Source organism: Ambystoma mexicanum, chromosome 2p, assembly GCF_040938575.1.
Source record: "Ambystoma mexicanum isolate Mex_15411 chromosome 2p, UKY_AmexF1_1, whole genome shotgun sequence".
Taxonomy (NCBI): Eukaryota; Metazoa; Chordata; class Amphibia; order Caudata; family Ambystomatidae; genus Ambystoma; species Ambystoma mexicanum.
This window is the reverse complement of record NC_090923.1, coordinates 464,246,864-464,270,399: the sequence shown is the minus strand read 5'-3', so window position 1 is coordinate 464,270,399 and position 23,536 is coordinate 464,246,864. Positions and strand designations below refer to the sequence as shown.

Genomic DNA, 23,536 nt, shown 5'->3' with positions numbered 1-23,536 from the left:
GTGGGACCCACATCCAGGGTGCTGTCCTCCTCGAAGGTGCACATGTCAGAGTCTCTGAGGTCGGAGTCGTGGAGGCAGGGTTCGTCACTGCCGTCGGCCTCCAAATGGGGTGGGGAGGTGGTCATGGGGCTTGGGGTGGGTGTAGTGGACATGACTGTGACACCCTAGGTGTCCACATTAGCATCCGCAACGTCCACGGTGGTTGGCAGTGCAGGTACGGGAACACCTCCCACTGTTGTGGGTGGCTGCTGCCGGTCTCCATGTGTGTGGCCCACACTGGCTGCAGGTGTACTTTCCAGGGTTTCAGCCCGGTCTGGCACAGTACCTGTTGGTCTGGCCTGTTTCTCAGGCTGGGGGGTGGTGGTGGCGGTGGCCCTTCTCCCTTGCCGTGATGTTGATGCCCTTGCACCCCTGTCCTGCCTGGCATCTTCCTGATCGGTGCCTGGGGGATAGAAGAGATGCAGGTCATCAGTGATGGTGTCACATGCCAGCGACATTCTATTGCGCTGTGAAATCTCCATACATTCATGCATCCATTTATTACAGGGATGTGGCATTTGGTGTTCTGAGGGGGAATGTAGGGTATGAATGCATGGCAGGTGGCATGCCATTGATATGGTGTCTGTGTGTTGGGTTACATGGGCACGGTCGAGTTATGTTGCTCGTGTGTTGGTATTGGGATTGGCACTCAGCATGCATTTGTGTGTGGCAGGGTGTGGCACGCATTCTTGACTGGATATGTAGATGTAGGTCTGGGACATGCATTGCCTTGCCTAGTCTCACTTCCACGTCACTTGTACCACGTCATGGTTTCCCCTACAGGGATGTGCTGGGTCACTCACCTCCTTCTGTGGATGATGCGACACCCATCTCCATCTCTCCGAATCCCTCTCTTGACTCTGGATCAATGAAAGAGCTGGCAGTCTCCTCCCATGGCATCAGCTTTGGGGTGAGTGTGGCCCCCCGCCTGTCGCCATGGCCGCACTCCTGTTGACTGCCAGGATGTTCCTCACCCTCAGGCGGAGGTCATCCCACCACTTGCGACAGTCGCACACTGTACATGGGGTGGTCCCCACAGCCGACACCCTCTGGGCAACCTCCTGCCAGATTTGCTTCTTTTTCATCTGGGCAGCATGCTTCGTGTCGTTTGACCTGATGATGCCTGCATGCTGGGCCAGAGTGTCAGCCAGCAAATTGAGCTCAGCATCAGAGAAACGCTGTTTCCGCTTCCGGGGGGTCATCTTCCTGGTTGCCTTGGACATCCTGAGTGTTTTCTGATGCTGCACAACACGAAAGGACTGCTGGTTGGGGAGGATGGCAATGGATTGTGTTTTTAAAGATGGCCGCCGGCCCATTTCCCGTTCCTGCGCGATGATGTAATTTCCGGGTTCGTTTTTGCGAACACAGTATTTACATGGTGGTATTACCGTGCCGATATTTACGGGTTGCTCTGAGGTGTTGCCCGTATTGGCGGGTCCCGCGATGCCGCTATCGGGGGGTTGGAGGGCCTTTAGCAGCATGCCAGTATTTCCATTACCGGCATGGGGGTTTGCGCGTGCTCGCACACTCATAATCACCTGCTATTAGCGGGTTCATACGAGCACGGACCCGCTCTTACCGGCCGATTTTACCAGCCAACTCGTAATGAGCCCCTATATTTTGCCATGGAGCATTTGTGAAAGGGGTGGTCAGATTAGCAGGCCTCCCTGGATATAGAACTTATTAGGCAAACAAGCAAAAAAGAGAATCAAATGTGTCAAAACAGAAGATAGAAAATTCTGCCTTCACCCTACCAACCAACTCAAGTTAAGGTGGGAAATGCTTAGTGCAGGTCCCTCCGAGTAAAATGTCCAATGAAGTGGAATGCTTTCATTTGTACACTGAGAGCAACGTCGAAACAGAGCTTTTCAGGAAACTACTTTAAGCTAAATTACGTAGACAAAGATCTTAGCATTCACTGGTTAATGTAGAAGCAACTTTATCCTGCTGCATCCCACTAATACAGAGCAGGCAACATTCAGTATCTGCTTTGGTCTTAGTTCCATCACTCACATACCCCTCTGCATCACCAATGTTAGTGGAACACAGGTAAAGAAGGAAGGGGATAATATATTGCGAAATACTGTTATTTTAGAGGTAAAGGGGACTTTAGTGTATCAAAGTTCCTTATGGAAAGTGTTAATGATCAGCATAAGGGCTGGTTTTTTCTTACCATATAAAGTTTACTATGTACTTTCTTTGACATTTAATGTAATCCTGTTATTCATGTGGTCCTACTAGTATCATTCAAAAGAGATATCCCTAAGAAAAGTAAACATAAAAAAGGGCTTTACAGAGAGCCTGCCAAAATAAATCATGATATCAATTTTCAGTTGTCCCAAGCTTGAGGTATATATTAACTGGAATGTGAAGAAGCCGTTATGCTATGCGTATGAAAGAGTAGGACATTTTTCAAATGCATGTTGTAATTTCAGCTTGGTGGTAAGCAAGGCAACTTCTTTACTGGAGGAGAAATTATAAGTGGGTGGTCATGAAGGCAAGAAGTGCACATTTTTTGCAGTGGAGAGAAGGAGGGTTATTTCACATTTTTCATAGTGTATCATAACATATTGGTGGTCAGAAATAGCCTCATAGAATGTGTACTCCATACCTACCACTTTTCCCCCACACACAATGAGATATGCCTCACCCTGTCCAAAAAAGCATTGCAATTGAAAAAAGCTTACCTACTGATATGCAGGTCTGCTGGTCGAGGGTTGTGGGCTTACTGATATTTGAGAAGGAAAAGACTAAGTGCACTTTTAAATGTAGCCTTGGACCTCTCTTATACTTATCAAGTGTATGTAATACCAAAACATTTCTATTGTTGTTGGACGCACCACTTCATTGAGATGGGCCTCATTACAAGGTTGGCACCACTTTTCCTGCACCACCAAACTAAAGTTTTGCTGGTGGGGTGGCCTGATTTACCTCCAGCCAGGAGCTGGAAGTAACTCAGGCACACCACTAGCAAAAACCTGCTGGTATTACCAGCACTGGAATTACTGATGCCAGTAATACCAGCAATCCCTCCATGGAGTCCGATGGGACTCCATTGAATGGGGATTTACATGCCCTTACTGGCACCTGTAATCTGCCAGTAATTCTGGGAGATCAGGTGCCAGTAATGGTATTGCCATCTTATGGTATTCCGCCAAATGTACCCTTAATGAGTACTTACAATGCACTTCTCCATCCGATGGACCAGATGTTTAAAGGAGGCCGAATCATTTATTAAAGAACTGGATCCAGGATGCGACTCCAGTACCTTATTTCTACACTTCATTTTAGACATAGTGCCACATTTAAACAGTAAAATGTGGAAATTCACTTAGTACCCATAGAAGATTACAGTTCACATTAGTTCTGAGAGATACAGTAGTGTGGCCATGCACTCTGCAAATATAACTTTTGTGGCATCTTATAGCAATGCCTAACAAAGTAACATAACTCCATAGCAAATACAACACTGCAAACCGTGCTATAGCAAAATGTGGCAAATAAATACATAATATAGCATAGCACAATCACTTAGCACAGTGCAGCATAACTTAACAATATAGATTAACACCATTGACTAACATAATGCAGTACTATGATGTTGCTATGAGAAGCAGAGGAAGTCAATGTAAATGTAAATGTATACAAATGTTTCTTCCTCTCTGGAAGCATCACCCTGAAAAATAGAACAATTGACATAGCTCATGCAACATGTAATAACTCTTAGTTGGATGCACATCTTGAATGTGGGTTTTGAATTGCTCACCTAGTCATTTTGAAAGAAAAGTTTTCCCTTTCAAGTCATTTAGGGAATGGAACACCTATATGTTGCTCAATTTATTAGCGTATGTAATATAATGCAGATTATATTTTCATACTCTCTATGGAGGCAAAAATAGGTGTCTGGTCAAAGGATCTAAAAAAAAAGGGTTGAATGGTCAAAGGATCAACTCCAAAGGACCGAAAACCAAAGGATCAATTTTTTTAAAAAAATTATATATATTTTTTGGGGTTTTGTATAGGTAAAAAAAATGTTTTTTATCAAAAAAACAGGGCCCCCCAAAAAAAAAACAAATGTAAAAAAATAAAAAAAACGAATTCGATCCTTTGGTTTTAGGTCCTTTGGTGTCGACCCTTTGACCATTCGATCCTTTTACTGTCGACCCATAACTGCAAAAATAACCTTGATAGTAAAGGCCCACCGTCCAAGATAAGTGCACAAGCAAAGTGAGTGTCTCTTAATACCTGTGCCAGTTCCAGCAGGGTACACTCATTGCCATGGTTAATCACACCCTGATCAGCTATAAGCTCCATATTTGCGTGATAAATGTTGTACCTCACTTTAAAAATGAAAACACATACCTTATTATATGTTATGTTATTCGGTCTTGTAAAGCGCACACACACCCAAAGGCATCATGGCGCTATGGAGATCCAGTGACACACAGTTACTAGAATAGAATAGTTTTTAGGTGACAATGAAAGTTCAGATGGTCGAATTCTTGGCACTGATATCTGGAAATCCACAGAAGAGCGGATTGGGCCTGCCGGCACATAGCGACAGAATTATTTTCCCGAAAGTAATGAAACCCTTGGCATTTGAGGGCATGATGCACTAGGCACAGTGCCTTACGCTCAACACGTTGAGCCACCAGTAGCCAATGGAGGCTGCGCCTTCCTGACGTGACATGATCGCAGGAGGAGAGCCCAAGAACTGCCCGAGCTGCTGTGTTTTTGCAATATCTGCAGCCGATCCAAAAGATAGACAGGTTGAGCCAAATAGAGAGCATTACAATAGTCCAGTGCACTCAAAATCAAAGAGGCCACCACAGGGGCCGGCAAGACAGTAGGAAGGAAAAAAAGTATTTTACGCAAACTCGAAGTTTAAAAAGGCCTGTATGGCAAACTGCACTAACCTGTGCCTCCGTAGAGAGGGACGCCAGTGCCCTAACACCTAACTAACTTGCCATTGGCACAGGTTGTGGGAAAGGGCCTAGGAACAGGGGCCAGTAATCAGATGTCTAGGAGTAGATGGCTTAAATGATCCGACAATTAGCACTGCTGTTTTTCACCGTTCAATTTAAGCCACTCTATATGGGAACCTGCACCGAAGTGTTAAAGTACTTCATCTGTGTTGGTGTCACAAACACAGAAAAACGGCTGCAGCAGCACAATGCAGGTAGCCAGATGGCACACATATGTTTTCTTTTCTCTTCTGAAAAAGATAGAGCCTTTAGTGTACTCTCAGGTGCTAAATGTATGGGGAAGGGTGCAAGAAGGCCAAGTGGGCTGTTGGTAATAATGGGCTCGGATTGTGCAGCTGACAGGCTGCTCAGGGACATGGGCTTGGATTAGTGAGCAACCTGATTGGCCAGCACCCCTCCACCAACTAAGATAGTGCATACATATCTTATTACTTGTATCCCTTAGCCTTCCATAGCTACGCTACACAAAGACTATCTGATTGAAACAGCCCGATGATTCCCCACAAGATTCTTAGCATGGTCGTTGCTTAGGTTGAAGAGGCTCTTCCATTATGTCCTTCAGGAGCCTTCTAACAAGTGAAGCAGATATGAACTTAAAGCCTGAGAATAAAAACCACAGCTAACCACACAAAAAGAACTATGTAAACTCACATTGACATCCCCAATACACACCACACACATATGTCCCCACCCTATTCAATAAACTAGCCAAGGTTCAGCCTTTCGAGGAAACCATCTGACAGGAAAGACCAATGTCTCTGTGCCATCCTTCACAGACACCTCTGACATCAGCATCCTTCCAGGGATCTTGTCAGACCAACACCTGATCCCCTTCTCTAATTCCTCAATCCCCTCATGTGTCCCTTGATTTTACCACTCAATGTTTTCCTTCCAGCTGAACCACCAGTGACCTTCTGAACTCAATGAAGCCACTGACACCTAAACTGTTGAATAATGTGTTCCTTTCCAGAAAAGAAAATCCTCTTAGCACATACGAACTGGTACAATGTCTCCCTTACACCATCAAGAACGCATGTCCAAAAACTAGAAAGGAGGGGTATGTTACAAGTATAGTTATCTTGATACCAAAACCATACACAAATGTTCACAATGACTTACCAAAAAAGAAATCTCAGCAAAACAAGAATAATACTGCGCAAGAACCACTGGAACAGTCCTCCATGCATCCAAACTCTTCAAAGAGGTCTTGTCATCTGCAACACCTAATCACATTTCTTCCTTTAGCCTTCAAACTTAAGAACTCTGTGGCATCCTCTCAAATTTCTTCTCTATGAAATATGAAAATAAATCAGAATTGATAACGTGGTGTAAAACCCCTTACTGAAAATATAAAAACTCTAGCCACTTAGCCCTCTAAACCACAGTTGCCCACTGCCTAATTGCACTTAAATTCTATTGGAGTTAATCATCTACACAATGAGTCCTCAGAGTCCTAAGGCTGGCTAAAGACTCAGGCAATCCTTGTTCATTCACACAGACCTCCTTGTTTAGCCTGTAGTTGTAGAGCTCGCAGACCACCTTCAACTTACTAGGCCAGTCAGCTGCTTTCAGTGTGATGTAATGTCTAGTAAAGAGGTCTTATATAGCGCTCTTCTGCCAAAAATGTTGGGCTCTCTGAGCAGTTAGTCGAATAGCAGGAAGACATATGTGGACACTTGTGGCATTTATGGCTGCAGGTCGGAAGTACCTGTTACATGTGTGCTGACATGATCATCTCTATATTGTTTGTGGTTATTAGGGAATGGGCAAGTTAGACATATGGACAGCCCTATGGATGTGGATTGCAGTAACTGACAAAAGGTTTGTTGACAGAAATTAGATAGGGTCTGAGTCTGTTAAGTACTTTAAGTACTGAAGTAGTGTGGGACATCTAAGGATGCAGGATTTTAGTAGTGAGAAGTTAGTTGAGGAATGAAGAACAATGGAAAGGGGTGGGGGAGATAGGGTGTTATTGCTTTCTGCCCCTTGGTTCTAGATTTCAATGCGATAGAGCTGCGGACCACTATCACGTAGCAGAGGGTCCATAAATCACATTCATTTCCCACAGATAGTAGTGTGAAGAGCTTTGCAATTACTTGTCTTAAAGTAGCCAGAATTTCTGGTTCACAGTTTTTGCTATTATCTTTAATTTCTTTCACAGTGGTTGGTTGAAAATCCAAGTCTTGAGTGGGTACCTTGAAGTCAGGTGCTTAACTTCCAAATGGAGAGGTTTTAGTAGCGTGTTCCACAGTTTTACGGCTAGAACTGAAACAGAGAATCCTACTTGCTGTTTTTTATAAAGTTGGGGAATCTCAACATCCTGCACGAAAAACTATCAAGAGTAACAGACATGGCAATTAAATTGTTCCCATCCTACTTGTTATACAGATCAATATCTTCCCCTGTCTTGCAGAGCACTCGTCTGCATTCCTGTGACCTCTCTTTTTCAGTTTTAAATGAGCCCATAAAGGCCCTCATTGAAAAACACCATCTCCACTAGTACAACAGAGACATACTACTAATTGCTCAATTGAATCAAGGATACGCACAAAGAGCCTTTACATTGAAGGCTGTAAAACAGAGTTCTCCCCCCCTAGGCTCTAGGCACACCCTAAAGCAAAACAAAACCCTATACACCACCGTAGCCATCTTTCGTGAAGTAATCCCTGTCCGGATGCAGGTTCAGAACCTCAGCTTCATCTGCGTTTCTGCCATAAATTAAAATGTACAAATTACCATTGTTTTAAAAATAAAATCTCTCACAGATTGACTGGTAAGGTCAATCCTTGCCTGCATGTTTTACATGGTTATTCTGAATAATTGACACCTGGTCTACGAAAACATCCTATCCATAACCTCCCAGCCTCCCTAATCCATATACTGCAAATGGTACAGAATGCCACTCTCAGCCTCCTCTTCAACCTAAAAAGGGCCACCCAGTGTCTGCCCTCTGGAGGTGCCTCCACTGACTTCTGTGAGGCACCAGAATCTCAATTAAAATCACAGGTCTGATCTTAAAGAACTCTTGTTGTCGCAGATTAATCCCTGTATTGCCAAACCACGGTTCATCAGCCCCACCCTCAGCATGCTACGATTGTCTAAGTACCCTCCTTTCCATCAATAGCCAAAAAAACCAACACATAACAGACAAGGACTTTTCCGTTACAAATCCCTGTCTGCGGAACAAGCTTCCTTGTGGATTAGGATCTGTGCATTCCCTCGCACAGTTCCGTGGAACACTCAAGACATTCCTTTTTGAGGAATCAGACACTCACGTCCCTGTCTTGACCCCCACAGGCACATACTCTACAGCAATCCGACGTCCCCCAGGCCCAGATGAGGCTTCACATGCCACCGTAGTTCTGCACTTTCCCTCCTCTATGAATGAAGCACATTTCCGGCTCTGCCGTTCCACTTCGGAAGTCCTCCTTGCCAGAAGCATAGCCGGGATTGTTTTATAAGTGGGGCCTAAAGCTAATGTACTTGGGCCCATCCAAAGGGGAGGCTGCAGAGGGAAGGGGGTTTGTTCTGTGCCCCAGCGACATACACTGAAGCAGCCGAACATGTAGCCTGAACTAATCGAAGGGATTTTGGGGTGGTTCTCCCCCAAGAATATGTTTTAAATAATGGGTTAAACAGGTGCATTTTAAAGTACACGTTCTGTGACAAAGTAGGTAAAAAGCCACACCGTTTACAATCGGTTTTGTAGTATGAAACATCAAAAAATCCACTAGATGCCAAGTCACCAACAATGCACAGGAACATTTTCCAGGAATTTGCATAATACCTTTGCCCACTATATGACTTCGCTCTGCCAGTGTAAAACACATTTTCGTACTGATTGTGCCCATAGACGTCCTTGCTGGTGCACCGATATATTGCAGTATTCCCACATGAGTACATGCTCATGTTTGCTTTGCACATAATGGGCCTCATTACACGGTAGGCGGTAGGGGTTTACCGGTACCGGTAAGGGCACCGGTACCGGTAAACCCCTACCGCCTTACTACGAGTTCCCTTTGCGGGACCCGACTTTAACGGCTGGTTTTAGCAGCCGTTAAAGTAGGGTGCCGCAAAGGGACCTCGGAGCTAATTACGGTAGCGCAATTTGCGGTACCGTAATTAGCGCCTTCCCCATTCCCATTATGCCCTATGGGGGCAAAAATGGGAATGTGGAAGAGCCTTGGTGAATGGGGAATTGCCGCCCCCGCTCATCTTGGAATAGGGCGGTAATTCCGCCATCCACCAAGGCGGACACAGTAAAATACCGGCGGCAACCATGGCGCTATTAGCGCCATGGTTACCGCCTACCGTGTAATGAGGCCCAATGTCAGTAATGATACTATTACAATACATGTACATGCTGGCTGTACCAATATATGCCAGTTTCCCCATGTAAGAACATACTCCTGTTGACTTTGTGTGAGGAATTGCCACCAGGAAAGGGTGTAGAAGCCTTGGTGATTTCATCTGGAAGGGCAATCTGTCAATCAGATTCCCCTTTTGTATGCTTCATCCCAAGAGCTTGTTTACCTGTGCCCTGCTGCATCCGTATCCTGATCTGCAGTGTCTGCTCTACCAGGCACAGGTGCCCATTTGACAGCTGCAGTGACAGCAAAGTATTTAAGACATGCACCCCTGTTTCACAAATGACATAACTCAGAGGATGTTGTCCTGGGGGCAAGGTTAACTGTAAAAATATTATCCAGACCTCAGTTAGGTTATGGTGGCGGCCAGCATCTCTCATATTTATCCCAGCCACATTAAATTGATATCACACAGGAACTCAGGTGGGGTAAGGAAATCTTGTTTAAAACCTCTGTTCAACCACTGGGCTATTCATGAGGTTGCAAAAGCACTGTATTTTTCTATTGCTAATCTGGATGAGTTGTACTGGGTGGCAAAATATATCCATAGGGCTTGGCTATGCCGGCGTAAGATAATCAAGGTCTCTGCGACCCATGGAATTTAATTTAGATCACAAATATAGATGAAAAGCTATAATTGAGATTGTGCGGTAATCTTTCTGCCATTAGTATGCAAATGAACGTAATGGATCCTCTTTTTTTCAACCTTTGATACAAGGTCAGATGTGTAAAGTTTTTCAGCCTTGCCCTGTGTGATGCTGGAAATGCATCGGAGGGACAGGGTCTCCGTATCCTTGTCCTTTTTCTGTTCTTATCGTGTGGTCTGTCGTGTTTTCCGCGCAGAAGTCCATGCGGGACTCCTGGCGGTGCAGCTCTCTCTTTTGGTTTGGTGAACAGACCCATGGGATACCCTTATGGCACCCATGGGTAGGGGTACAACCCTAAAACCCCTAGTGTATGTTTTTGGGCACCCGTGGGTGGCCCACAGAGCAGGGTATGGGCTGGTGGCAGCTACATGCTGAAGTTGACAGGTGCGCTGGGTATCCGCCATTTTGGGGTACCCCGGCCCTGCCATTGGAATCAGTTGATTCCTGATAGGAAACAAGATGGCCCCGGTGGCCTCTTGCTTTCTATCCCCTGATACCTTGTTTTCCCAAAGTCCTGGGAAGCCCTGACTCTGTCCCTTCCCCCTGACTGGCTGTTGGGTGGAAGTTCCATATATGGTGTTGTTGGGAAGGCCCAGCTAGACTTGCTGGAGCCTTCCCGCTGACTGTATGTTGTGGGTACCTCCTGTGGGTGGGACCTGGGTGAATGGGGAGTGTGACCAATATGCACTCCGTGTTGTGGCTGTCTGGTTTCTGCCATGAGAGACAAAGACTGAGACAGCCCTGCCCGAAACTGGACTGAATGCAGTGTGTAGAGTTGAATGGCTGAGTACTTGTCTCAATCCACATTCCTTGTTGTGAGTGTCTGAGCGGGAGAAGAGTGGCCTGAATGCCCTGCGTGCCTGATTGGCTGACCGACTGCATGAATGCCCTTCTGTACGATTGGCTGCTGAGTATGTGCCAGCAGTGTGGATGAGAGACCGAATAGTATATCTGGGGACCTCTCACCACTGGAAATTGTTCAGAAGCGTTCAGAAGCGTTCAGAAGCGTTCAGAAGCTGAAGTCCACTACGACGAGTAACTGGAACAACTGACGCTTGACCTTGAGGCCCTGCTGGAAGAGAAGGATTGCCGTGGCTCTCCTTCACGATGGAAGGCGGCTGTGTCTCCAAGGACTGACCCAGAGAGGACCTGGTAAGGCGCCCTCTTCCCGAGCTACGAGGGACCATCGTGCACAGCTGACCTTTGCCAACGCTCCCTGGTAGACAGACCTACGACAGGCTGCCGACCCGATACGGGGACTGCTGAGGAATCCCAAAGCGAAGCGCCCGGACTGTTGTCCGCCACTGTCGACGACCGCCGTCGCCGACCGGAGCCGCCGTGCTCCCGTTTGCCTAAGAACTTTAACTTGATCAACGGACGCTCTCGTCTGCATCGCCGTGCCGTCTCCTGTGGGAGAAGGCCTGACCGTCGACGCGCCGAGGAGTATCCACCGGTGGGTTTCCCGCCACCCAAAGACCGCAGAGACGCCGACGACTCGACGCCCTTGCTGGGCCACAGTTCTTCTTCATCTCTTTGCGGTCCAGAACTACCGTCACCGAGGTGCCCCGCACGCCTCTTCCTTGCAGGACGCCAACGCTCTGTCGTCGACGAGCACCGCTCGGATCAAAGCCTGCTGCCTCATCGACGTCGTTCTACCCGGTTCACGGTCGGACGTTCGGCGCCCCGTGTCTCCCGCTTGAAAGGGGCGACACTCAAGAAGGGCCGCCGATTCCCCGACACCGAACCCCGAGTCCGCGACGCCTCTCGACGATCCGTGGCTCCTGCCTTAAAGGGAGTCACTCCAGAAGGATCGGTCGACGCCTCGCCGACGAACTCTACTCCACCAGGTACATTGGGGGGGTAAAACATTGTAGGAGAGAACGAGACTCTTGAACAATATATGGACTGGGCTTGTTTTATATATCGTTATTTTACAGGTTGCCCAGGTGGGGGGATCTCCACTCAGAGCTGTGTCCAGTAGCCAGGACCAGTCGTCTGCCTATTGTTTCATCCGTCTGCTTTCTCTCTTCTCTCTATTGCTGGTTTCATTGCTATTGATCCGTGTGGCATTTTCACAGCCTTGTTGATGCACTCTAATCGAATATTAGTGGTACCACTTTAGAATTGTAGATATTTACCATTGTTGATTTTCCGAAGCACAAAGTGCATTATTGTGATAAGTGTACATAACCTTTGAATTAATTATATAAAGACTGTGTTTTCAGTAATACAGTGTGTGGACATTCCTTTGTGGGGGCTTGGGGAATACACTGTACTTAAGAACCAGCCTGCATCACCTCCTGAGAAGCTAGGCCTTGATTGCTCGTCCATTGCTACCGTATTAGAGAATCTTGGCTGGGGTCTTCTGTGCCTCTCCTCTACCCTATAGAGAGCAGAAGTACAGACACCCCCTACCGGTCTTTACAGCTGGTGGCAGCGGTGGGATGCTTATGGTTTTAAGAATCAGTGTATAACCGTGCCACTTACAAAATATCTGCACTTTATTGAATTAAGGTTTAGGTGTGTTCCAAATAACTGCATTACAAGCGATGGAGACCATTGCGAATGGTAAATTGACTCGGATGAGCTTAGAGGCTCTCCAGAGTGCTTGTGAAGCCAGGGAGTTAGACTTTGTGGATAAGTCTAGGGCTGAGCTAATAGCTGCCCTGGTGGACTACCAGACTGATGGTGAAACTCTTGATGAAGGGGGGGATGCAACCAGTGAGGACTCTGCCCCTGGGGTTGTCGCTGAATCTGTTTCTGGGAATGCTGCCATTCCTGCTGCCTCTGTTCCGAACCCCAGCAATTCCATGGAACTTGAGTTATTAAGGATGAAGTTAGCCTTTGAATATCGCAAGTTGGAAATCGATGCTGAACTCAAGAAAGAGGAGTTGGCTCAACAAGTGGAACTCAAGAATAGGGATCTTGCGCTCAAAGATAAGGACACTGAATGTCAGAGAATCCAGTTAGAGAAAGCTCGAGTGGAGGCTTCAGCTAAACCAATTGAGAGTGGCAGGTCCCCAGCCACCAAGTTTATGAAAGATTTGGTTGGTGTGTTTTTGGAGGGTTCAGATATCCTCCAATGGATTGAAGCGTTTGAAATGGCTTGTGCAATTCATGATGTGGATAAAAGAGATTGGGCTAAGTGTTTGTTAAGCAGAGTGCCTCAAACTGGATATGACTGTATTCTGAAGCTGAGTGTGGAAGAAAGGGGTCAGTATGAGTGTATGAAGTCTGCTTTAATTGCCAAGTTTGGCAAGACACCTACCCAATACCTTAAAAGGTTCAGGGATTTTAAGAAACGAGAGAATATGTCTTGGGTTGACTGGGTGAGTGCTGCGCACATGAACATGATGGGGTGGATTGATGGTTACAAGGTGAAAACTTTTGCTGAATTATCCCACCTGTTGTTTTTTGAGCATTTTTCTGAAGCCTGTTCACCAGAGCTGCGTCAGTATGTGGCTGACCAGAACATTCTGGACCCCTTTAAGCTGGCTAGGTTGGCTGACAAGTGGGTCTCCCACCGGGTGTCCCCTAAGGACTCCAGTGGGAAGGACAAGGACAAAGAAAAGGGGACCTCTCAGAAAGCTGAGGAGTCCCAAAAGCAATCACAGTCGGGTAAACCAAAACCTTCCTCTCCTAAGACCCAAAAATCTAGTGGGGATAAGTCATCTGGGGGTGGGAATAAGAGTAGTGGTCCACCTGCTGCAAAGCAGGCTCCCAGTGGTTCCAGTACCGTACCTCGCACTCCTAGCACTTGTTGGGATTGTGGGGCTCTGGATCACCGAAGGGGTGACTCCAAGTGTAAAGGTAAGGCACTTGGAGTACAGGCTGTCAGCCTGACCTACCCTTACCCCGTGTCTGAGGTGGAGGCCACCGTCCTCCCCTCCTCTACCGGAATCACATTTGGTGCTCCAGTAGAGATTTCCTTAGTGTCCCTTGGGGCCTGGGACCAGTACGCAGAAGTACTGGCGACTATCCCGCAGAACACCCGTAGGTTTTTGAGAAGTGTCCTCTTGAATGGCCAGCCTTCTACTGGTTTGAGAGACACTGGGGCAAGCATGACAGTGGTGGACAGGACCCTGCTCAAGCCAGAGGACTATGTAAGTGCTCCTCTGAGAACCACCAGGTTAGCTGGTGGGCCTCCCAAATTATCGCCTGTAGCCTTAGTCACACTCATGATTGGAGACAAGACAGCAAAGCTTCCTGTCCTGGTTCAGGACAATGTCCCTGCTAACATTTTGTTAGGGAATGATCTAGTAGAGTTGGGGTTGATCTCGGATGGTCTTCCCATGACTGCGGCTGCGGTCACTAGGTCACAGGTGACACCGGGTCTGGCTGTGAGTCAGGTACCCGAGCCAAAGGCGAGGCCTAAGGCAAGAAGGCGGAAGACCAAGAAGGCCACCTCTGTGGAGGGAGCACCTTCTCTTCCTGCTGCACCCATTGGGATCCATGCTCCGGACGGGCTGGGTCCAGTGGAAAACCCAAACTCAACTCCTTTGGGAGAAGAGGCAGAAGACTCTCCTGTGGGAGAGGTTCTCAACCCGGAGGATCATCCCGACCTTCAATGCTTGTTAGCTGAAGGGGGACCCTCCCGGGCAGACTTCTGTAAGGGACAGAGAGAGTGCCACTCTCTCGAGGGTCTGAGGAAACAGGCCCTGTCCCAGGCACAAGGTGAAGTGCCTAGGACCTTCAAGATTTATTGGGAGGGTGAGCTCCTTGTTAGCGAGCCCACTAAGCCTGAACCTGGTGCCCGCAAGAGGTTGGTGGTACCCCAGGTTTACAGGCCCTTCCTTCTGCAGTTGGCGCATGAGGTGCCCTTGGCTGGTCATCTTGGGCCCAAGAAGACTAAGCAGAGGCTCTCTGCCCATTTCTACTGGCCACGGATGGGAGTAGAGGTGGAGTCCCACTGCAGGACCTGCCCCACTTGTCAGTTGTCTGGCAAGACTGGAGGCAGGGTCATTGCCCCACTGCAGCCATTACCAGTGGTTGGCACACCATTTGAGAGGGTGGGCATCGACATCGTCGGTCCCCTTGACCCTCCCACTTCAGGTGGACATCGGTTCATCCTGGTCTTGGTAGATCATGCCACCAGGTACCCTGAGGCAATACCCCTTCGGACTGTTACTGCCAAGGTGGTTGCCAGGGCTCTCCTAGGCATTTTCACCCGTGTTGGATTCCCCAAGGAGGTTGTCTCTGACCGAGGATCCAACTTCATGTCTAGTTACATGAAAACCATGTGGAAAGAGTGCGGGGTAACCCACAAGTTCTCCACCTCTTACCACCCCCAGACCAATGGTCTGGTTGAGAGATTTAATAAAACTCTCAAGGGCATGCTAGGGGCCTTGGAAGAACCCCTAAGGAGGAAATGGGATCTCCTCCTGCCATGCCTGCTGTTTGCTTACAGAGAGGTACCTCAAGAGGGTGTTGGTTTCAGCCCCTTTGAGTTACTCTTTGGACATCCCGTGAGGGGGCCCCTCGCCTTGATCCGAGAAGGCTTGGAAGCCACCCCTCCCGGTCCCGCCAAGCAAGTGGGGGACTATGTGTTAGGCCTCAGGCGGAGGATGACACAAATGATGGGTCAGGCAACAGCAAATCTCAAGGCCAGCCAGGAATTGAATAAGTACTGGCATGACCTTAAAGCGTCGCAAGTGGATTGGACTCCGGGACAGGAAATCCTTGTGATGGAGCCTACCAAGCCTAGAGCTTTGGCAGACAAGTGGACTGGACCCTTCAGGATCATCTCCAAGATGGGCGAAGTCAATTATCTGGTTGACATGGGAGCCTCTGGGGTAGCCCCCCAGGTATTCCATGTCAACAGGCTCAAGCCTTTCCACAGGCGAGCAGAGGTCTCATGTCTCTTGCTAGCTTCAGGGCAAGAAGAGGATGAGAGTGAGCCCCTTCCTGATTTGCTGCATAGCAACCCTCAGGATGGCTCAGTGGAGGGAGTACAGCTCTCTCCCGATTTGACAACAGAGCAGCAGAGGGCCTGCAGGGCTTTGCTCCAGCAGTATGCCCCTCTGTTTTCACTGACACCGGGCCTTACACCGTGGTGTAAGCACGAAATTGACACTGGTGACAGTGTACCTGTCAAAAGCAGGTGCTACCGTATGTCAGATACCGTCAAGAACCACATCCAGGCTGAGGTCGCCAAGATGTTGGATCTGGGTGTTATTGAACCCTCAACCAGTCCCTGGTCCAGTCCAGTGGTCCTTGTCCCCAAGGCAAGTTCCCAGGCGGGTACCAAGGATTGGAGGTTCTGTGTGGACTACCGAGGCGTCAATGCCGTCACCAAAACTGACGCGCACCCATTGCCCAGGGCTGATGAGCTCGTGGACACCATAGGTGCTGCCAAGTTTGTGAGCACCTTTGACCTTACCTCAGGCTATTGGCAAATAGCTCTGACGGACCATGCCAAGGAAAAGACGGCTTTCTCAACACCTGAGGGACTCTACCAGTTTAGGGTCATGCCTTTTGGGTTGAAGAATGCCCCTGCCACCTTCCAGAGATTGGTCAACCATGCGCTCAGTGGGCTGGAAGCCTTTTGTGTGGCTTACTTAGACGACATTGCCGTCTACAGTTCCACCTGGGAAGAGCATTTGACACATCTGGATAAGGTGTTGCAGGCCTTGAAAAGGGCTAACCTCACTATCAAGGCCACCAAGTGCCAGATAGCTCAGGGGAAAGTTACCTATCTTGGTCATGAGGTAGGAGGGGGTCAAATCCAGCCTCTTTCCAGTAAGGTACAGGACGTACAGAGCTGGGAGACTCCCACTACTCAAACCCAGGTGAGAGCCTTTTTGGGCCTCACTGGGTATTATCGCAATTTCATGGCGGACTATGGGACCATAGCCGCACCACTGACAGCTCTGACTTCACCCAAACAGCCTAGGAAGGTTAATTGGACTGAAGACTGTCAGAGGGCCTTTGATGGCTTGAAAGAAAGTCTGTGCAGGGCACCCGTGTTGTGTGCGCCTGACTACAGCCGACCCTTTATCGTCCAGACGGATGCCTGCGACACCGGAATTGGAGCTGTCTTGTCCCAGTTAGATGACAAAGGGAGAGAACATCCTATCATATTCATCAGTAGACAACTCAAGGGTAGAGAACTTAGGTGGGCTACTGTTGAAAAGGAATGTTTTAGTATAGTTTGGAGCCTTAGGCGTTTTAGGCCCTACCTTACGGGGTCCACCTTCAAGGTCCAAACAGATCATAAGCCCCTGAAATGGCTTATGCAGATGAAGGGTGAAAATCCGAAACTGCTCAGGTGGTCCATTAGCCTGCAAGGGCTAGACTTCACCATAGAGCACAGACCAGAGAAGAGTCACGATAATGCAGATGGCCTTTCCAGAAGGTATGTTGACCGTCTGGATGAGGGTGTCTATCCCGTGGGAGATTAGGCACCCTAACCTCAGTCTGGGGGGGGCGACTGTGATGCTGGAAATGCATCGGAGGGACAGGGCCTCCGTATCCTTGTCCTTTTTCTGTTCTTATTGTGTGGTCTGTCGTGTTTTCCGCGCAGAAGTCCATGCGGGACTCCTGGCGGTGCAGCTCTCTCTTTTGGTTTGGTGAACAGACCCATGGGATACCCTTATGGCACCCATGGGTAGGGGTACAACCCTAAAACCCCTAGTGTATGTTTTTGGGCACCCGTGGGTGGCCCACAGAGCAGGGTATGGGCTGGTGGCAGCTACATGCTGAAGTTGACAGGTGCGCTGGGTATCCGCCATTTTGGGGTACCCCGGCCCTGCCATTGGAATCAGTTGATTCCTGATAGGAAACAAGATGGCCACGGTGGCCTCTTGCTTTCTATCCCCTGATACCTTGTTTTCCCAAAGTCCTGGGAAGCCCTGACTCTGTCCCTTCCCCCTGACTGGCTGTTGGGTGGAAGTTCCATATATGGTGTTGTTGGGAAGGCCCAGCTAGACTTGCTGGAGCCTTCCCGCTGACTGTATGTTGTGGGTACCTCCTGTGGGTGGGACCTGGGTGAATGGGGAGTGTGACCAATATGCACTCCGTGTTGTGGCTGTCTGGTTTCTGCCATGAGAGACAAAGACTGAGACAGCCCTGCCCGAAACTGGACTGAATGCAGTGTGTAGAGTTGAATGGCTGAGTACTTGTCTCAATCCACATTCCTTGTTGTGAGTGTCTGAGCGGGAGAAGAGTGGCCTGAATGCCCTGCGTGCCTGATTGGCTGACCGACTGCATGAATGCCCTTCTGTACGATTGGCTGCTGAGTATGTGCCAGCAGTGTGGATGAGAGACCGAATAGTATATCTGGGGACCTCTCACCACTGGAAATTGTTCAGAAGCGTTCAGAAGCGTTCAGAAGCGTTCAGAAGCTGAAGTCCACTACGACGAGTAACTGGAACAACTGACGCTTGACCTTGAGGCCCTGCTGGAAGAGAAGGATTGCCGTGGCTCTCCTTCACGATCTAAAGGCGGCTGTGTCTCCAAGGACTGACCCAGAGAGGACCTGGTAAGGCGCCCTCTTCCCGAGCTACGAGGGACCATCGTGCACAGCTGACCTTTGCCAACGCTCCCTGGTAGACAGACCTACGACAGGCTGCCAACCCGATACGGGGACTGCTGAGGAATCCCAAAGCGAAGCGCCCGGACTGTTGTCCGCCACTGTCGACGACCGCCGTCGCCGACCGGAGCCGCCGTGCTCCCATTTGCCTAAGAACTTTAACTTAATCAACGGACGCTCTCGTCTGCATCGCCGTGCCGTCTCCTGTGGGAGAAGGCCTGACCGTCGACGCGCCGAGGAGTATCCACCGGTGGGTTTCCCGCCACCCAAAGACCGCAGAGACGCCGACGACTCGACGCCCTTGCTGGGCCACAGTTCTTCTTCATCTCTTTGCGGTCCAGAACTATCGTCACCGAGGTGCCCCGCACGCCTCTTCCTTGCAGGACGCCAACGCTCTGTCGTCGACGAGCACCGCTCTGATCAAAGCCTGCTGCCTCATCGACGTCGTTCTACCCGGTTCACGGTCGGACGTTCAGCGCCCCGTGTCTCCCGCTTGAAAGGGGCGACACTCAAGAAGGGCCGCCGATTCCCCGACACCGAACCCCGAGTCCGCGACGCCTCTCGACGATCCGTGGCTCCTGCCTTAAAGGGAGTCACTCCAGAAGGATCGGTCGACGCCTCGCCGACGAACTCTACTCCACCAGGTACATTGGGGGGGTAAAACATTGTAGGAGAGAACGAGACTCTTGAACAATATATGGACTGGGCTTGTTTTATATATCGTTATTTTACAGGTTGCCCAGGTGGGGGGATCTCCACTCAGAGCTGTGTCCAGTAGCCAGGACCAGTCGTCTGCCTATTGTTTCATCCGTCTGCTTTCTCTCTTCTCTCTATTGCTGGTTTCATTGCTATTGATCCGTGTGGCATTTTCACAGCCTTGTTGATGCACTCTAATCGAATATTAGTGGTACCACTTTAGAATTGTAGATATTTACCATTGTTGATTTTCCGAAGCACAAAGTGCATTATTGTGATAAGTGTACATAACCTTTGAATTAATTATATAAAGACTGTGTTTTCAGTAATACAGTGTGTGGACATTCCTTTGTGGGGGCTTGGGGAATACACTGTACTTAAGAACCAGCCTGCATCACCTCCTGAGAAGCTAGGCCTTGATTGCTCGTCCATTGCTACCGTATTAGAGAATCTTGGCTGGGGTCTTCTGTGCCTCTCCTCTACCCTATAGAGAGCAGAAGTACAGACACCCCCTACCGGTCTTTACAGCCTGTTTCAGATTTTTAAGGAGTTTTTTTGTACGTGTTTTATCGGTTTCAAATGTATTTTGAACCATAGGTTTTGTACCTAAATACAATAACTTAAAATAAAGGTTGTGATGATGATGATGATGATATCGCACATGTGAGCCCCATTGTCTCAGTTCAGCTTTGGAAGGGTTATGGGTAATCTTTCCAGACAAGGCTGTTCCTGCTCACTGGCAGGACTGTAGCCTTGTGGGATTGTCACTTTGTTCCTAATGGCAGGCAACACCCTTTCGCAGGGCTAGCCACTTCACAGGAAGATGGCCTGGGAACAGGAATCAAAAGGCACTCCCGTTCAAAGGCCTTTGATTCTATTGAGAAGGGAAGGAGGGGTGCTTAGTGTAGACAGTGTGAGCTCCGTGCAGCTGGAGGAAAGTTCCACCATCTTGCTTCTCTGCCACTGTCTCATTCCTGTCTCCTCCACTTCCTGTAGCATAAAGCACTTTGGTATGATGTTAGAAGCCAAAGTCCACATATTTCAAGAGCTAGGATTGGACCCATAAAGCAGCTTTAGTCCAATCACCTGCGGACTTTTACCTTTAAAAGAAGGAGTCTTCCACCACTTCTTTGAATCATCTCTGGAATTCAACCCCCGGAAGAAAAATTTGTTGGACCCTGCAGAGAGAGCAGTTCCTTCCAATATCCTCAAGTTCTGAGGTAAATGCAGATGTTCCAAGGCAGAGGAAAGCTCTATTCCCTAACCATCTCCAGGGACCATTGGGGGTGCTTGAACAAGACCTACCTCTGCCAGCCAGATCGTTACCCAGAACCTCACTGTGTTGAAGGACCCCTGGAGTGCATGTGCCAGTCTCCCCATGATTGGGAGTATGTGAAAAGGACTTCTCCTGTCCCTGAGTCCCTTGATAAGGACGACTCAGAGCACCCTGTGAGGCAAGACAGCAAGGATCCTAGTGTTGTTTTTCACTGTTTAATTGCTTGGAGTCGTGTTTCAAGAACCGTTCAGTACATTTGAACCAGCAGACTCCTCCGGTGCTTCCTTTTGCACTCTCCCAAACTTTGAACTGCTCTCACAGTGCAAAGAAATCTGGTTTGGCACTGCCGGACCACCAAGAACTGACAAAGGTATTATTGACTGCTATATGTAGGATTGTTTAGCATGTTTTGGGAGCACAGAGCGCAGCACCACTGCACAGGATCAATGTATAGCATGTTTTTTGAAGTGCAGCGCCACTGCATGGGTTTGGTGCATTGATATAAGGTGGTACAGCGAGGCATGTGTTGCCAGTGTAACCTATGGACATGTAAATGAAAACAGGCTATGCAGTCAAAAATGATTTCTACATATAAAATGCAAATAATTTTTTTTTCACAGTTAAAAGCATATTTTTTTTTACCTGAAATTCCTCTGTTGCAGGAGACACATTTGAGGATTAATGAACTAACCTCATTAACAGAAAACTAACATGCTAACTCATTAATAAAATAATGTGTTCTCCACTGCAAAATGAGGCAGACTCTGAAAGTCATTTTAAACGCCAATCCAGATTTTTTTTTCTGTGCTGCTTTGTCCACAGTATTTGCAGGAAGCAAGGTTTCGAATAGCAGGAAATCAGTTTTGTTACAGTTGCTTACTGTAAAAGATTTCTATTGTGTGCAGAGGGAGGATAGGACATGATAGAATTTTATTGGTTAGGATCCTTTGGTAGGAGGTAACCAGAGATTTCCTGTATAATCTCGGGGAAGAAGCTAGGCAGAGGACATCTTGACACAGCTCGGAGAAGGACTGGGTTGATAGCTGGGGATGCCTGATTCCTAAAGCAGATTCAATATTGCTACAGAGGCTGGGATTTCCAGTTAACAAGTCCCAGTTTGAGCGACAGCAAATGCTTGTCCTTGCTGGGTGAACCCCTCCAGAACGCGACCAGCCAAAGAGGTTACATGCTGAACAAGCCTGGTAATTATCTCGCTGAAGTGTGGGGGCTGTGTGTATGTGTGCGAAAATATTCAGTCAGAGTAGGAGAGGAGATTCCTGTGTTTTAACCACATGTTTAATGTTGCAAATTGAATTCTTGTTCCTCGTCACTCTCTTTTCATTTTGTTACAGATAATGTTGTTACTGTGAGTTTTCCATTTATTTCTGTAAAAAAAGAGTACGCTCGTGTTGAAATGCAAGTTTTATAATACAAAAAAAATATCTGAAAGCAGGCGGGAAGTGTGTTTCATTTTTATCTTGTCCTTTGTGCATCTATCATTATAACACTGGTAATATGGGAAGATCTTTGCACAGTGCAATTGTCATTTTTAAAAGTTGCTAAAAGATAAGACATGACGGTAGCTGTGTGCATGAATCCATTCAGTGTATGTGTGTGTGTGTTTTCTGAATGGAACATAATAATAACAAAATGAAATAGCCTGCTGACGAAGGTCTATGAGTCGGCAGAAAGAGAGGCCCTGGACATAGCTCACAAACGTAAATAAGTTGGTGATAAATACCACATATAGCTTGCTGTTGTAGATAAGTCAGTGAGAACAGCCCATGGTGGCACTCCAATTGGAAATGTGGTGTTTCTGAAATGCAAGCCTGAGGTCTCTCTAGTGATCACACAAACAAACTAAACAAAAATAAGGGGTTCTGGATATTGTGGTCACATATATAAAACAAAGGATTTATGCTCACCCATAAATACCACCAATAACGCATACCAACATAATGTATACCACTAAATGTATCAGTGTGCTGAAATAATGTATGTATACTATAGTACTATATACCAAATCTAATCTGAATGCAAAGAGTGATTATTACTGAATTATTTTCATTTTGGCGGTAAGAAAACACCGCTAGGCCCCAGATCTATACAAAATACTCAACATATTTATGGTGCGTTGGCCGGGAAACTAAACCAGGTCAACTGCTTGGAAGGCAGCTATGCTCACCACTATACCATCAATGCCGCATACCAACATAATGTATACCACTAAATGTATCAGTGTGCTGAAATAATGTATGTATACTATAGTACTATATACCAAATCTAATCTGAATGCAAAGAGTGATTATTACTGAATTATTTTCATTTTGGCGGTAAGAAAATACCGTTAGGCCCCAGATGTATACAAAATAGCCAACATATTTATGGTGCGTTGGCCGGGAAACGAACCTGGGTCAACTGCTTGGAAGGCAGCTATGCTCACCACTATACCACCAATGCCGCATACCAACATAATGTATACCACTAAATGTATCAGTGTGCTGAAATAATGTATGTATACTATAGTACTATATACCAAATCTAATTTAATTGAGTCCTGTCAAATGTAAAGGAAAATAAATTCTGTATCTCCTCTGCCAAATGGCACGCACCAATATCCAGAGGTGAGATCCAATGTGGTAAACACTTTTGAACCATGTACCTGAGCTAGCCCCTGATCAATGAATGGCAGTGGCCATCTGGATACTGGCACTCTTTTATTTAACTCCCTCAAGTCTGCACCTAGCCGCCATTGACCATTTGGCTTTAACACACCTAAAATAGGTGTATTGGATGTGCTATGAATGGGCCTGATGATTCCCTGAGCTTCCAAATTCTTTATAATCTCTGCTAATGATTCTAAACATGCCAGCGGTAGTCTATACTGGGGTACAAATACTGCACTTCTGCTACACCCTTCCGGAAGTGTGGCCACATGTAAATCAGTCAAACCGCAATCATAAGCATCTTTTGCAAATACATCTTTAAATTCCATA

General features: G+C 47.6%; 1 protein-coding gene across 9 annotated transcripts in view; it reads left to right on the top strand.

The window, feature by feature from the left end:
* FOXP1 (forkhead box P1) overlaps positions 1-23,536 on the top strand; it is a 1,926,958-nt gene that overhangs the window by 637,260 nt on the left and 1,266,162 nt on the right. The gene's annotated exons all lie outside the window — the stretch shown is intronic.